Genomic DNA, 18,732 nt, shown 5'->3' with positions numbered 1-18,732 from the left:
AACACGACTAGTTTCGCGTACTACAAATCTTAAACAAATATAAATTTGTTTATGATCTGCAGTCGAAACTAGTAGAGTAAAAATATTTTTTCTCTATTTAGTGTTTTATTTTTAATTTAAATTATCTTGTTACCCACCGATTATTATGACTCCTGAACCGGCCGCTTTCAAGTATTTGACATACGTCATTGTGCCTGAAGTTTTCCTCGGTCTTTCTCTGATTCTTTTTCCATCTACATTTGCCTCATACTTTATTTAACCTTTCATTCCTCATTCATACTTTCCACATGTCGCTCATTCCTTTCAAGTCAATGATCAATAATAATCAATCAAAAATTGACAATTTCCAGCTGTGCATATTTTTGGAATGCCCAGAAAATGTACTATATCCCAGCAAAAGGATCATATTTTTAACTTGATATTTACCCGCTATAGGGCAGAAAGTGTTGTTTTTGCATTTTGAAGAAAAAATGTTGTTTAATTATTTTTTTAAATATACAAAATATTTTTCAAATGGAGAAAAAACCTCTACCAAAAAAGATCTGTTGCACAGTAAAAAATTGAATAAGTGGCTTGATATTTATTTTTAATATTGTATTATATTTTTAAACTTTATAAACGCTCTCCTGAAAAATCAAGTTTTTTTTTATTTATGACGTTCTTGAAACAGTGAGCGATGTATAAACCATCTCAACACACCTTTCTTAAGTTTATCGATAATTCTTATCTTAGCCCTGCATTCTTTCCTAATTTCACCATTCGAACATCTATCGTACACCGTTTTGCCACACATTCGTATGAGGGATATAAATATACCTTAAAGCCAGTTAAAATCGTTCTTAGAGAATTTCGTTGTTACTAAATAATGTTTTTTTTTGAGAAATTATGGTCTAGTATTAATCGTTCCATTATTTGAATGTACAGAGGTTTAGCCGTGACTTTTGTAATAAACGAGTTTGTGTTGTAGTAAAAGTTCATCGAGCGCCGCTGACATTTTACCTGAACATTCCTAGTACAAAACTGGAAAATAATTTAGCAGTTAGTTAAGCGTGCGCAAAATTACATATTATTATTATCGGTAAAAGAAAATTTGTCCGCCTCCGTAGTGTAATGGTCAGCACGCTCGGCTACCGTTCTGGAGGTCCCGGGTTCGATTCCCAGGGGGGGTCAAATAAATATATGTGATTTTTTCACTCTAATATTTATTTAATAATACCCTGGACTGGTACATGAAGCGGAGGGCTGATCACCTTTCCTTCATATGTAAACGATCAAGATAACACCGCGTTTATATGAAGCAGTGCCCTATGCACCATTGAGGTGCGGTAAGGGTTTTATATTATATATAAAAGAAAAAATATATGTTTTGAATATTGAAAGCATTAACTTTGTGGATCATTTTGATATATTATTTCGAGAAATAAAAATACTTTGTGTTCTGATCCACTCACATTTTCATTTAACCAACTAGTTTCGGCAACAACCTGTTGCCCTCTTCAGGGTTTAGTAATAAATGTAACCCTGAAGAGGGCAACAGGTTGTTGCCGAAAATAGTTGGTTAAATAAAAATGTGAGTGGATCAGAACACAAAGTATTTTTATTTCTCGAAATAATATATAGAAAAAATATATATTTTTTTATGTTTGTAAAATTCTATAAATGAATATTTCCGCTGATTAATCGATGATATGGTAACATACATTTTATGCAATGATGGGATTAGACTCCCATTAAAATCAGGTTTTTTCTACAAGTCTCTTACAATATCAATGAAATTCTCAGCAACAAATTATTGAAACGGCTGTATTAAAATATAACAACAACACAGAAATTCTGAAATAAGAAGAATCTGCGATGTCGAAGATGTGGGAAGGAGTAAGAAGAGGATTCTGGAGTGATCATGTGGGATGAGCAAGTTCAGGTCAAGTGATAAGGATAGCATCAGACGAATGCATAAGAGGTAACATACACAGAAGGTCAGCTTAAACGATGGAAAGATAGCTGGTCTTCCACCTCCAAAAGCATAATCCGAGAATAACAGGACACAGTCCTAGCTAAAGAGAAAGAAGAATAAGAAGATAACAACAAAACAATAAACCTCAAATATGACATGTTATATCCGATTGCATTTGGGTTAACGACATTATTACGGGTTAGTTTTTAATATTTAAAAATGTAAATTATCAATTTATTTAGGTATACTCGTATATATGTATGTCGGTAGTGTAAAGGCAAAGGGTAGAACAAAAACAAGCTTGTGAAATTAAATAACTAATTTATTTTTTGTATTTTTTATATGAACATATCTTAATAAAACCAAATAAGTATTGCAATTACAGCTATATCCTTTTGCCAGATTATGGAATACACTATTTTAGACATTTTGTGAAACAAACATAGAAATTAAAAATTTGACACATACCCCTCTGCCTTTACACTACCGATATATAAGTATATATATGTATATATGTATATATATATGTATATATATATATATATACATATATATATATATATATATATATATATATATATATATATATATATATATATATATATATATATATATATATATATGTATCTATAAATATATGTAAATGTATATATATATATACATGTATATATATATATATGTAATGTAAATATATGTATATATATATATATATATATATATATATATATATATATATATATATATATATATATATATATATATATATACATATATATAAATATATATGTATTAATATTTATAATTAAATATTGTTTAAGGCTGACATGCGTCTTTCTTGACAGATGCTGTTATATAGACTTTTTTGTTGTTGTTTTCTATTGCATTGATGTTTCATAGATTTTTAATTATTTTTTTATTTTACAAGCATTATGTATGATTTTATGCATATTAAAAATGTGTGTTTTCTATTTCCTTTCTTTTCAACTGCAACTGCAACTGGTTCATTAATAAAAATTACTTTAAAAAAATACAAACATTTCACACAAATACTGGATTTAACCCTTGAGGGCTTTATTTAATGATATGGTATGTTAAGTTTGCCTCAACAAACCAGCAATATGTCATAAGCCCTGTAAATACCCAAAAATATTCCCATCTCAAATCTTCATCGCTTTTGGTTGAAATTTCAATAGTAAAAATCTGTTATAAAAAATAGGTAAATTAAAAATTAATATGCGGCGGAATGAGTTAATGGCGGTGAGCTTTTAACTACTCGGCCAGCTAAGTGGGAAAAAAGATAATATCATTTTTATAGTGAATATACCAAATTCTTCATTTGGCTTGGTCAAAACTTTTAATGTCCCCTCTGACACAATAATGTGGTCACATCGAATAACAATTATTTTTATTATTTTTATTTTATCTCGAGAAATTAATAGGCACGTGCCATTAGCATTTTTAGTGATGGACGTCAGCGGAGAAGTCGAGCTATTATTTAGTTGCGTCGGTCTTTTGTTCGCAGTAACTGAAAGCACAATAAAGTGTGGTGTAATCGCGCAAATTTCTAGCAGGCCGATTGAAATGGCGTCACCCAACATACGATAGAGTGGTAAGCGATGCCTTTATTGTGGCTATATACCGAGACAAGGCGGGGGCGTTGACGGAAACCTCTCTAAGACTGCATACAAGTTTATTTAGTTGTTTATTTCATCATTAACTTAACAACAAATTACAATAAAGTGCCATAATTGAGTGTCTCCATCCCAATTTATCGTATACTGTTTAGGCCAGCTATCCTCATCCTCAGGTTGTTGGTCCTTCCATCCTATACAATGTCACCTAGGTTATGCCTTCAAATCATGTTATCTTTCTATGGCATCCATGAATTTGTTGGTCTTCCTTTAGATGTCTTTTGAGGAAGATCAATGGCGATCGCCTGGTTTACAATATGTTTAGGTTTTCTACGTCCTACATACGTGCCCATACCATATCAAATGCCTTTCCTTTTTCCTTACTATATATGTCAGTTAAACCCAGGTTTCCACGAATGTGTGAACTTTTTATTTTGTCTGACCATCTAAACATTCACATTTCAGTAGTTTCTAGTTATTAGTTTCACCTAATATCATTATCAGACTTATGTAACACGTCGGAATACTCTTTGATAAAATTATTACATTGTTATTTGTGTCCGAGATATAATATTTTATGTACACATTCAAGACGAATATCGCTAACTTGTAATATAATAATCAAGGAAATTATAATGAAGGATATTTTTAAAAATTTTCAACCGTCAAAAGAGTTATTTTTGAAAACGAGAATACTCTAATTGTTAATGTTTCATTATATTTTTTGTTTAGTTTTAAGATTTTCTCATATATTTTATTTTAAGTTTTGTTTATTTTTAGCCCAATAATGATTTTAAAAAATATCAAATATAAAACATATAATAAAACATAAAACGGTAGTAATATTGTACAGATTCTTAAGGACTACGGCGAGTTTATGAGCTATTTAACTTCATCACTCAAATCACTCAAAAAAGACCTAATATGTGTGTGTGTGTGTTGCAAAAATCATTGCATTGCATTTTGTGTAATCATTCATCAAAGTTTATGATTATTTTCACTGAGGTTTATAAAACGCACGTGTTTGAAACTCTGCTTATAGCAATTAAAAAACTTTAATCAAAAAATTTAATTTTGTTTACATCGTTAATGGAAGCATTAATGGACAATAATATTAAGTTTTTTTTAAAAATTAATTATTCATGTTACAACAATTTTATCCCTGTATTTTATTATTTTGGTTTCTGCAGACCTCCAATCTTTTTAGTTATTTGGATTAGCCCGAGATTGTATTTGGTTTAGACAGCTCTGTTCTAACACAAGCTACTTAGGTTTACCTAAAAATAGTATTGATTTGAAATACGATAAGAACACAAATATCTGTTTGAATAAATAAAATATTGACCCCTTTGTATTCTGGTCAAGGGAACTCGAGTCTATGTTTGATTTGATACATGGAATATTATTTTACCATCTAGTAGAAACGTAATCTGTATATGGGGGTCTGGACCGAACTTCTCTTGCTAATCCAAAGTCTGCAATTTTAACCAACTCTGGACCCATACAAAGAAGATTTTCTGGTTTCATATCCCGATGAAAGAATCCATTTCGATGCATAAATGCCAAACCTTGTAATACCTAAAATATAATAATAATAATAAAAAAAAAAAAAAAAAGTTTGAATTTGCGTCTTTATTCGTATCTGTATCTCTCATCATCTTTCTCATCATTTGAAATGTTTGTATATTTCATCTCTATTTATTTTATTCTTGAATAATTTAACGAAAAATATATTAACTGTAAAATTAAACAACATTTTAATTTAAAAAAATGGTTGGGAACATGATTAAGACTTTTTTACTACCGTTTGAATTTGCGTCTTTTTTCGTATCGGTATCTGCAACATAGGTACATAAGTTGCATTCTGAAAAAAACATATAAGTAGATGTTAACACGAAAAGAAGGACGTGTAACGGGCTTTCTTTTGGAATATTGTGTTTCTCCTTATGTGCGCTTAAAGGAACGAATTAATGTTTAAATTAAGGAACTTAAACCAACTTCAATTAATGTCCGTGGTTCAGCTGAAAATAGTACTTATACTAGACTCCTATTGTTCCCCAAGTATACAATAATTATACTAAACCGATCAGTGGAAAATTAATCCTTTTCAAAGTTTGAATATAATGGAGCATCCGGTGAGTTATCCTCTCGTGATTGCTCGAAAATTGAATTTTCGAGGTGAAAATCACTTTCAAGGAGAATCACTTTCGGTCGTAAGCCCCGTACATGCCCAGACCTCCACATTCTTCTTCATCGTATGAGAATATGTTTGAATGTGGAAGAGGTGAAGATTGTGTTCAAAGACAGATTGGTGTGGCATACTATTCTCTCTGCCTATCCATGTGGAAAGCGGCGTGATTTTTGGTTAGTTAGTTACATTTTTTCTCTGTCTCTCAAGTAATTAATAATCTTTGATGGAAATTGTGATGGTATTTTATTAGAAAGATCTCAAAATTTGTAAAAAAATTAATTGTAAATTAAACACTCGTATAATACTATTTTTTGTATTCTTTGTATGGCTTGACCTTAAATTATTTGTGAAATTTAGAAATACATAAAAATTATATTTCCAAAATACATCACCATTATTATCTATGTTCCCATGTAACAAAGTCCCGCCCTTTAACCTACACCTCTAGATATTAATTACTCAACCCACCTCAATATATACCTGAATATTTTTTTTCTCGTAAGTTTTTGTATTTTGTATTTTTTCTGTTTACTTTTTTATTACACACTCTCGCTAAGTTCGTTAGATATTAATTTCCAAGTAGATACGCGTTCACGTAAGTACTCTAATATTAGAAAAATCACTGCAAACAAAAAACAAATATTGAAGGAATCTCAAACAAAATCATTCGAATTTTCATACAAATAGAATCGTATGAGCCGATTTTAAATTGTAATCTGCATTTTTCGGCATGGATGTGTTGTGAAAAATTGTCCGTTTAGTATTTATTTATATTTTTAATATTTTACTGAGAACCTGAACAAATTATAGTGGAAAATAAATTGAGAAGCGTTAAAATGAAAGTGATTTTGCCTCAACTACTGGAAGAAGGTCCGGACGCTTTTCCTTCAACCTCTTGCGAGGACTCGTGCGGAAGGCGGCGCAAACGGTCTTGTTCGCGACGGCGGAAGAGACGTCGCTCGTGCTCCAGGCGCAGGAGGAGGCGGCCCAGAAGGAGGTCCTGCTCCAGGAAGCGCAGGCGCTGCGGCCGGTTGCGCAGCAGCAATCGCCCGAGCCGGGGGAAAACGTTCAAGACGAGACGCTGCAGAGATTCAAAGTCCGGCCGCTTCAAGAGGAACCGGTGCTGCAAGTCCAACGAGCGCGAATGCCTCACTATCAGAAAAAGGAGGCGCCGAAGTTGTTGAAATTTCATTTTACCCTTATTTATAAATTATGAAATCATCATAAACGCAACACAATTCGTTCTGATTATCAAGCTTTTTAATGACAATAATAAACGATTCCGAATTCTTTAACTTTTGTGCTTTTTTTGCTTTCGTTCATTCAATATATGTACGTTGGTTTGACAGTTGTCAATTACCAAATAAATCCATTTTACCTACCCTATTTACCAGAAGATAGTACGAATACTAGTTATTCAACCAGCTTAGGTTTTACTAACCGATGATATGTACGGTGGTATTTATACCTTCAGTATGTTTAGTTCGTCCAAATAAATAAACGTTAAAAATGTTAGAAATAAATTAACTAGTCAAATTATAATCTAAAAATAATGAAATGAAAATAAAATTTTCTAGCGTTTCTTATGTAAGTATATGATTATAATCCAGGATTCGGACTTCACATACAAATGAAAAGAGTTTCTGATCAATAAAAAGCTCCTTTCGTCTCTTCAAAAGATATTACTTTAGGAATTATAGTGATTTCAGCAGTTTGTTTCGAAATTAAAGTTATATAGAATTAAAGTTATATAGTTATATAGAAGTTACAAGAATTCGAGTAGTGCGGTTGTCAATCATGGGTAGAATTGGTGAATGTTACACGTGTGTAAAATGACCATTGAAACCAGCCTATGACGGTCGGAATCCCCATAAATGACCAGACTTCCATATTCTTTTTCATCTAAGTTGAGATGTCAAAAAAATAGTATTAATTCCTAATACGCTATCGAAATCTTTTGATGGCACTTCAATTCGGTGAAGTTCATGCAAATTTATTAAATGAAAAAAATACAGTATTGAGTTATACCTACGTTAATTTTCATTTCTGCCTACAATCGTTGACTCGAAGAAATTTTCATTTAATTTCTGTATTATTTTAATTCAACATTATGGAGTTCTTAACTGATCGCAGACATATTCGTTGTTTTTAAAGCATAAAGTATTCTGTTAGAAACAAAAGTCTCAAAAGTGTAAAAGGTTTCCATTTCGAATTTCCATTATTTTTTTTACCGAAATACTATGTTTTTGCACTTTTAGTAGAGCACTGACGATTTAATTATATCTTGAGAGATACTAGAGGAGAGATAAATCTACATTTAAAATGGATACCCTGAGTTCGTGAGATGGAATTTTTAAGGACTATTAAATTTGAATATTTTAACATTTTAAGATGAGCGTATCTTTATGCTCAAGAACGCGATTCTGAAAAATGTACAAACGCTTAGTTACTTAACATACGTGACTTTGACTTTCCTTTACTCTGATTACATTATTTTCTAGTTGACTGTTTTCTTAATTTTGGGATGATGCGCATAGCGGTGTTGCTTTAAAACTAAATCTCATTCATTTCTTAGAGTGTCAGAAATCAAGACTCTAAGAAGCATATCAGGCAAGAGTCTTCGAGATAGAATAAGAAACGCTAGGATCAAAGAAATATGCGAGATCGAAGATGTCGTTAGGTGGGGAAGGCAACGAAGGAGACAATGGCATGCGCATGTGAGGTGAATGGAACCATCCAGACTCCCCCACATCGCACTGTAAGGCCGACCCCATGATAGACGACTTCCGGGCAGACCATTAAAGAGATGGGTCGATAGCTGGGAATCGACATCGCAGTAGGCTAATCCCTTTTAAAAACAACAAGATGAAAAAGAAGAAGAATAAGAGAAGAAGAACCACCTTGTGTGTCTTGTCTTCCGTAATTTTTTAAAGTGCTAAGATATTGACTAAGGAAGATTGAATTATGTTCTCTACGTCAATTAAGCAACAACTTCCGTTTAATATCCTAGCCCTATTGGCACATAAATGGAATTTGAGTGGCAACAAGTTACCATACTAATAATAATAATAATAATAAACCCTTATCCGCACCCCAATGGTACATAGGGCACTGCGTCATATAAACGCAGTGTTATCTTGATCGTTTACACATGAAGGAAAGGTGATCAGCCCTCCGCTACAGGTACCAGTCCAGGGTAATATTAAATAAATATGACAGTGAGAAAATCACTTACATTTATTTTACCCCCCTTGGGAATCGAACCCGGGATCTCCAGAATGGTAGCCAAGCGTGCTGACCATTACACTACGGAGGCGGACGTACCATACATACTAAAGATAAATATTTCAATGACGGAAAAAATAGTTTGCGGTGAAATAAAAATGTTCTTCCAATAGTTTATATGTTTAAGCTATTTGTTTTCTTATATATAAAATATTTACTGAATCCTAGTTTGCTTGGTCACATTATATGATTTAAAATTAAATTAGTAGAAAAAAAATCATACAACACAAATTTTTGGAACTCCTGCATATATCATTAATCTCATGACCATGAAAAAATGAGTTCACAAGAGCCATCTTTGTTCGATTAAGAAAGTTTTTCAATAAACAGGCACCTTTTTTATTTATGATCTCATATGTAAATTATCATGAGATTGATGATTTATATTTTATTTATTGTTTCGGCATTAACTTTGTGGTAAGACATGTTACAATTATTAAAGAAAACACTTGTTTTTTACCACTTGAGTTTTATTATAGACTACATGTTTCAGAAGTTAAACTTCCATCATTCACTTATTATACAGACCTGAATGATGGAAGTTTTACTTCGGAAAAATGTAGTCTAAAATGTACTCAAGTGGTAAAAAACAAGTGTTTTCTTTAATCATTATAATGATTTATACATAACTTTTTAACAAGTTAGCAGTGTAGAATCAATCGCGGGTAGAATGGCGAATGTTGCACGTATGTAAAGAGATCACTTAACCAGTCTATGACAGCCCTGTAAATACTCAGACTTCCATATTCTTCATCTATTTTGAGACGTCAAATAACTTTTAAGTGGAGAAAACTACTGGTAGATTTGTGAACAAGTATTTGGACACACTAAAAAAGTTGTGAATAATAAAAAATCAACTGGGATCACAGCCCTGGACCTTGAAGATAGAAGATAATTAATCTAAACTCAGCTTCTTCCAGGGTATTAATTTAACGTCATTGTTATTAAAAAGGAAACGTGCGTGTAAACAATTTATTCGAACAATACAATAAATACTATACAAATAGAAGTACGATACAGAATATTGCAGGGTTGAAATAAATTCAAGAGTACTTGAAATTTCAACAACTTCGGCGCCTCCTTTTTCTGATAGTGAGGCATTCACGCTCGTTGGACTTGCAGCACCGGTTCCTCTTGAAGCGGCCGGACTTTGAATCTCTGCAGCGTCTCGTCTTGAACGTTTTCCCCCGGCTCGGGCGATTGCTGCTGCGCAACCGGCCGCAGCGCCTGCGCTTCCTGGAGCAGGACCTCCTTCTGGGCCGCCTCCTCCTGCGCCTGGAGCACGAGCGACGTCTCTTCCGCCGTCGCGAACAAGACCGTTTGCGCCGCCTTCCGCACGAGTCCTCGCAAGAGGTTGAAGGAAAAGCGTCCGGACCTTCTTCCAGTAGTTGAGGCAAAATCACTTTCATTTTAACGCTTCTCAATTTATTTTCCACTATAATTTGTTCAGGTTCTCAGTAAAATATTAAAAATATAAATAAATACTAAACGGACAATTTTTCACAACACATCCATGCCGAAAAATGCGGATTACAATTTAAAATCGGCTCATACGATTCTATTTGTATGAAAATTCGAATGATTTTGTTTGAGATTCCTTCAATATTTTCGAATGTTTGTTTGCAGAGATTTCTCTAATATTAGAGTACTTGCGTGAACGCGTACCTACTTGAAAATTAATATCTAACGTACTTAGCGAGAGTGTGTACTAAAAAAATTAACAGAAAAATACAAAATACAAATACGAGAAAAAAAATATTCCTTTATATATTGAGGTGGGTTGAGTAATTAATATCTAGAGGTGTAGGTTAAAGGGCGGGACTTTGTTACATGGGAACATAGATAATAATGGTGATGTATTTTGCGGATTACAATTTAAAATCGGCTCATACGATTCTATTTTTATGAAAATTCGAATGATTTTGTTTGAGATTCCTTCAATATTTGTTTTTTTGTTTGCAGTGATTTTTCTAATATTAGAGTACTTACGTGAACGCGTATCTACTTGGAAATTAATATCTAACGAACTTAGCGAGAGTGTGTAATAAAAAAGTAAACAGAAAAAATACAAAATACAAAAACTTACGAGAAAAAAATATTCAGGTATATATTGAGGTGGGTTCAATAATTAATATCTAGAGGGATAGGTTAAAGGGCGGGACTTTGTTACATGGGAACATAGATAATAATGGTGATGTATTTTGGAAATGAAATTTTTATGTATTTCTAAATTTCACAAATAATTTAAGGTCAAGTTATACAAAGAATACAAAAAAATAGTATTATACGAGTGTTTGATTTGCAATTAATTTTTTTACGAATTTTGAGATGTTTCTAATAAAATACCGTCATAATTTCCATCAAAGATTATTAATTACTTGAGAGACATAGAAAAAATGTAACTAACTAACCAAAAATCACGCCGCTTTCCCACATGGATAAGCAGAGATAATAGAATGCCACACCAATCTGTCTTTGAACACAATCTTCACCTATTCCACATTCAAACATATTCTCATACGATGAAGAAGAATATGGAGGTCTGGGCATTTACGGGGCTTACGAAAGCGATTCTCCTTGAAAGTGATTTTCACCTCGAAAATTCAATTTTCGAGCAATCACGAGAGGATAACTCACCGGATGCTCCATTATATTCAAAATTTGAAAAGGATTAATTTTCCACTGATTGGTTTAATATAATTATTGTATACTTGGGGAACAATAGGAGTCTAGTATAAGTACTATTTTCAGCTGAACCACGGACATTAATTGAAGTCGGCTTAAGTTCCTTAATTTAAACATTAATTCGTTCCTTCAAGCGCACATAAGGAGAAACACAATATTCCAAAAGGGAGCCCGTTACACGTCCTTTTTTTCGTGTTAACATCTTTATGTTTTTTTCAGAATGCAACTTACGTACCTATGTTGCAGATACCGATACGAAAAAAGACGCAAATTCAAACGGTAGTAAAAAAGTCTTAATCATGTTACCAACCATTTTTTAAAATTAAAATGATGTTTAATTTTACAGTTTATATATTTTTCGTTAAATTATTCAAAAATAAAATAAAGCGAGATGATATACACAAACACTTCAAATGATAAGAAAATGTTCTAATTGAGAAATACATAATTAGTCATGAAATTAATGATTTATACATGGCTTTTTAAAAAAATTGCAGTTTAGAATCAATCGCGGGTAGAATGGCGAATGTTGCACGTATGTAAAGAGATCACTTAACCAGTCTATGACAGCCCTGTAAATACTCAGACTTCCATATTCTTCTTCATCTATTTTGAGACGTCAAACGTAAAAATAACTTTTATGTGGAGAAAACTATTGGTAGATTTGTGAACAAGTATTTGGACACACTAAAAAAGTTGTGAATAATAAAAAATCAACTGGGATCACAGCCCTGGACCTTGAAGATAGAAGATAATTAATCTAAACTCAGCTTCTTCTAGGGTGTTAAATGTATAACATTGACTAACGCATATTTTTATTACATTAATGTAACATGATTTTATGACATTAGTATATTGATGGAACATGATATCATGACATACGTATTTTAATGTAACATGATTTCATGACATAAGTATATGAATGTAATATGATTTCATGACATTAGTATATTAATGTTACAAGATTTCATGACATTAGTATTTTAATGTAATATGATTTCATGACATTAGTATATTAATGTACCATGATTTCATGACATTAGTATATTAATGTAACATGATTTCCTGAAATGGCGATAACATTGAAAAACGAAACTCCTCTGTTACTTTGTTCTCTCTTTCCGGTACTATTCGTATAGGATCTTCTTTAGAGACCATTTGTAAAATGTCTATAATCATCAACGAAATTTCAGAATCAAGCTTTCAGAGTTCCGTAAAGCATTATGGCATTTTTTCGACATTTATTTTTTTCTCTCCTCCCTAACCGATAGCTTTGATTCTTTTCATCATTCAGGATTTTATCAATACTGTCGTATTCAACATTAAATAATTATATTATAAGTGAACGAAGTCAGTTGAAATGTCGTTTCAAATAACATAAATAAGTTTTTAAAATTATATTTTGTTTTATGAAACATACACAATGACAAATAAAAAAATGCAATAATGTGCCCTTTCTAAGTTTCCCTGTGCCTATGGCACATTTTACAAAATTTGTTTATAAAAATATACAATAATGTACGAAAAAAATTACCACAAAATCCATACTTATTATTGTAATAATAATAATAAAATTGACAACACCTTACCTTTATATAAGTAACGATCTAGATAATACTGCGTCAATAAGATACAGTGCCCTATGCACCAATGGGTGCGGATAAGGGTTTAAGAATGCATAAAGACAAAAACTTAAAATGAGATTTATCAACTGAGACTGTTATAAAATAAAATAAAAACTTACATCTTTAAAACCACATATAAAATAAAATATAATTAGTAAAACATTATCACCCTCTATCTCAGTGTTTTCTATAGAGTGGGATTATTAATTCGGATGGTACGAGTAATGTATCATTAAAAAGTGTTATTGTCGCCTAAAAATCAATATTAAAAATAATAGTTCAAGTTCCGAGACGGACTTCCAGAGAGGAAATATTCAACAAATTACAACTTTTGACAGTAAACTTTTGCAAAACTATCCTCACATATGCATTTAAGAAAAACTAAGACCTACATAAGAAAGCACCTCACAGCAAAGCCAACAAATCACATTTGACACAATTTATGGTAACGTACATAAAACTACTCGTATAACATCCATAACACAGAAACACATGAAATAAAATCATACCTTATTTGGTCAAAAGAACTTTGATTATTATGCCATAAAGTTGTAAAACCCGCTTCCATTATTAATGTAGTCATTATAAATAGAAACTTAAAAATAAATACAAATACTTATAAAAGTACTGTTCATAAGTGAATAATAGAAGTGGGGAGATCTAAAAACGATTGCATCCTGAATGATGGAATAGTCATAATAAAAAAAATTCTAACACTAAAGTTTTGTACATAAATTTTGTAATTTAACTTAATGAGTATTGTAAGAATTCACAAAAAATAATAATTGTTTTTGGTCGCGTTAGCAATTTACTAACGAAATTTATTTATGGATATATATATATATATATATATATATATATATATATATATATATATATATATATATATATATATATATATATATATATATATATATATATATATATATATATATATATATATATGTAGTGTTTTGTCATATTTTCTTATTTAAAACATTTTGAGTGTGTCCAAATACTTGTTCACAAAATCTGGATTATCTCCAATTACAGGAGTTATTTTCATATTAATTTTTGACATCTCATCAAAGATGAAGAAGAATTTGGAAGTCTGGGCATTTATGGGGCTGACGACCGTCATAGGCTGGTTTAAGTGATCACTTTACACACGTGTAACATTTACCAATTCTACCCATTATTGACAACCACACTACTCAAATTCTTGGAAGTTCTATATATATGAACCAATTTAGAAACCTTGTTCTTGAATCATTAGAACTTCACTAGAGACATCTATTGGTGAGATGTAAATATAAATAATATCTCACATACTTATATAAAAGTTTCTGCTTAGTAAAAAGCTTCTTTACATCTCACCAATATATTTTCTTAATGTTGTTTTTACCTTATGTTTTTTTTTATATTTTCTCATTTGTTATATTTTCTCATTTTTAATATTTTCTCGTGTATTTATTTTAAATATGCTTCTGATCTTATGTTTCTCAGATTTATTTCTTTTAAGTATACTTCTTGTGCCTATTTATTATATCTTTTTATTGTTTTTATGTTTTGCCATGTATTAGTTTTGGTTATTAAAAAAAAACTTTTTGTAACTTTATTATTTGTGTTCCAGTCTTGTTAACCTTAATCCCATGTCCCAAAATTGGAAATAGAAATTACTCATCGGGAAAATTATATATATGACTTATGTTTGTAATATGTTTTGAAAAATACATAAATAAATAAAAACATCGAATTATGAATAAAAATTTAATTTTAATTACGTACTACAGTCGCCTTAGTTTTTGAACTTTTATTAACTCTTTAAAGTTATGATGCGCGTAAGCTAGGAAATTTCGAAAATTTAAACCTTTTTCAGGCAAGGAAATTCTCAGTGGTGTATAGTTAGCTCAAAATAATTTTTTAATCAATCTCAAACATACAAAATTGATCATGCTATAGTTGGCATTAGAAATTTTAAAATAGTGCATCGGTAAATGGTTGATAATAGTCTGAATGTCATCTCTATTTTATCGATTTTAAGAAATAGTGGTATTACTGAGTAAAATTAATATTGGACAAATTTTACCACAAAGTGTCTGCCGAATCGATTAATGAAACTAAAAAAATAAATGTTTGGACTTCCGCTGTTTAAGTCTGCTCAAAATTTTAAGAATATGTACGCTTGACTATTATTATATCTCAATGTGTACATTTTCTCATCATTTGAAATGTTCGTATATTTCATCTCTATTAATTTTATTTTTGAATAATTTAACGAAAAATATATAAACTGTAAAATTATAACACCATTTTATTCTGAAAAATGTTTGGTAACATGATTAAGACTTTTTTTACTACAGAAGCATTAATGGACAATAATATTAAGTTAATTAAACTTGATATTTTTTAAGGTCTAGGGACCAAGTTCATAAATACTAAAGTGTTTATCAAATGAAAGTCACTATCGGTGCCATAAATACTAAAACTGTATAAACAAATATAAAAAAAACCTCAATATATAGGTATATGCTAAATGAATGTATCGTAAAAATCCGTTTGTTTTAGCCGAGGTCAAATATACACAATGTACACAGTCGCGCAAGTTACATAGTATCTATCCAAATCTGGTACAAATTATTTTTTCCTCATCTTCGTACGTTAAAAAATTAATTAATCAATTCGTACACATTTTGATATTGGAACCATTCTCTTTATACTATTAAAAAACTGACAAATTGTCACGCCGTTTTTCTTCGAGATTCTTCTTCTCTTCTAACCCTTATCCACACTCAATGGTGCATAGGGCACTTCATCGTATTAACGCAACAATAAAATGCCACACCAATCTGTCTTTGCAAACAATCTTCACCTCCTCAACATTCATGCATCTTTCCATATATATATATACACGTCGATTATTTCTACACCTGGCCTGATTTTCTAGTATTAACTATAAACTCATAATTTACGAATGACATATGTATAAAACAGCTTTTAAGAAAACAAAAAAAACTAATAACTTTTATTTGTTACAAAAAACGCGTTTTCCAAAGTGATTCTTTTTTCTTATTTCAAAGTTGAATTTTCTTATTCCTTTCATAAAAATAAACGTAAGAATTAAATTCAAAACATCAGTACATATATAATTCATATTATTAACATTTTTTTAAAAATCAGTACATGCATATACATTTGACTAGCATAATATTCAACTATGCAGACATAACACATATTTGGTTGCCCAGGAAGTTATAAGATAAATAACAATGTTTACATTCGAAGAAAAAAATAGGTAATGAATTGAACATTGAGTATTCATTTTAACGTGCAATAAAATTTTCCATAACTTGACACCATACCAATTCCTAGTTGATTAATATCACATTAACCCATAAAACCGTGACGAAGTAATTAGCAGTTAATGCAAGGAATGTTGGATTTAATAGATTCTGGTTTTATCGGCGAAAAAACAAACTAATAATAGGTACTTTAAATACTCTAGAGCTTTAGTCTACCTTAAGCTGTGGTCTCATTTCATACCAAACTTTTCCAACGGAGACATTGTGCTTATAACGTACTTGTAACATGTGTAATTTACCTATTTGTTATCATGTTTGAACCACCTTATAAACTATCACGGATCCGATGTCGGATAGGTCCTCACCCAAGCTCCTGCAACGCGCCTCCAGCTGTTGTCTTTGAAAGCTGAAAATAGGGGGCAAAGCATCAACAGGTGAAGGACATCTTGAGGTGTCTCATCACCACATGTACAGCTGTTGATCTCTGAGATCTTGAAACTATGTAAATGCCAAACCCTCTTCTAGTGGAACGGAAGGTCTGCTAATGACAGTCAACAGTCCGCCTTCTCCTTTCGAGTAGATGTACGTGGTTTCCTCCCAGCAATGAGCAAATGCAGAGAAGTACCTGATTGGTCCACACTAGATTATCCCTCCTGTTCCCAACACAGATTAAAATAAAAGCATATTTATTTAGCTAGAAGAAACAAAAATCCACTTAATGATCTATAAAACTTGTACATAATAAGATTTATTACAGTTGCGCGGTACGGTTTACGTTCGTTGACAACTTGATACATAGCCTAATAGCACACACATGTGTGTTATGCGTAATGAAGAAAGATAAAGGAAGAAGAAGAGTAAAAGTTATTCAAATAGTGTTACTTCGAGGTACTTGTATATACATCTGACAGACTTGGATCTGGAATGCAGGACTGATCACCGTTTTATAATTAGCGACAAGTCAACAACGCTTTAATCGGCACAGATAAACCCCACGAGATGAAATAATTTTATGAATGTCGAAAAGATTTATGATTTTAGAAAATCTTAGAAAACTATGTAAAATTGTGACTTATTGTAGAATTTTCATGTAATTTTTAATATACATGTACGTAATATCTGGAGTAAACATTATGTGATATATCAGTAGAGGAATCAAAATATACTATCAAATGCAGTTAATTCAAAATAAAACAATGTAAACGCATGTCCTCGTCTGAACACGCTTTTCCTAACCCTTACAAAAAGCTTTTTACTAAGTTTATGGAGTTACCCTTCGCAGCACGCATGGTTAACCTCGTATTAATATATAAAAAAACACCCATAACACTTAGACCGATGAACGGATGATTTCACACCACAAGACACCAGAAAAATAATGCGGCATAATGTTAGCATTGGCCACCCTCAAAACAGCCAACCCCTGTTGTTGTCCCTCCGTAATTAGGATCAAATTGATATTTTGTCCATTTATGAGTTAGCGTGTAGCAGTACCCTGGGGTGACCCATAAATGAGGGTTTAACGTATTTAGAGCTAATGCACCTTAATCAACATTATATCCCCTGATCGGGATGACCTGAGGTGTTAACATATTTGTTTACACACACATAAATTTATATATATATATATATATATATATATATATATATATATATATATATATATATATATATATATATTAAAATATATATACATATATATATATATATATATATATATAAATATATATATATATATATATATATATATATATATATATATATATAAATATATATATATATATATATATATATATATATTATATTTATTATATATATATATATATATATATATATAAATATATATATATATATATATATATATATATATATATATATATATATAAATATATATATATATTTATATATATATATATATATATATATATATATATATATATATATATATATATATATATATATAAATATATATATATATATATATATATATATATATATATATATATATATATATATATATATATATATAAATATATATATATATATATATATATATATATATATATATATATATATATAT

General features: G+C 30.6%; 1 protein-coding gene across 2 annotated transcripts in view; it reads left to right on the top strand.

The window, feature by feature from the left end:
- LOC148305840 (Krueppel-like factor 5) overlaps positions 1–18,732 on the top strand; it is a 157,201-nt gene that overhangs the window by 44,641 nt on the left and 93,828 nt on the right. The gene's annotated exons all lie outside the window — the stretch shown is intronic.

Source organism: Brachycentrus maculatus, unplaced genomic scaffold (assembly GCF_059751285.1).
Source record: "Brachycentrus maculatus isolate JH-2025_06_01 unplaced genomic scaffold, ASM5975128v1 h1tg000261l, whole genome shotgun sequence".
Lineage (NCBI taxonomy): Eukaryota > Metazoa > Arthropoda > Insecta > Trichoptera > Brachycentridae > Brachycentrus > Brachycentrus maculatus.
Note: the sequence above shows the minus strand (reverse complement) of the source record. Positions and strands in the feature narration are given on the sequence as shown.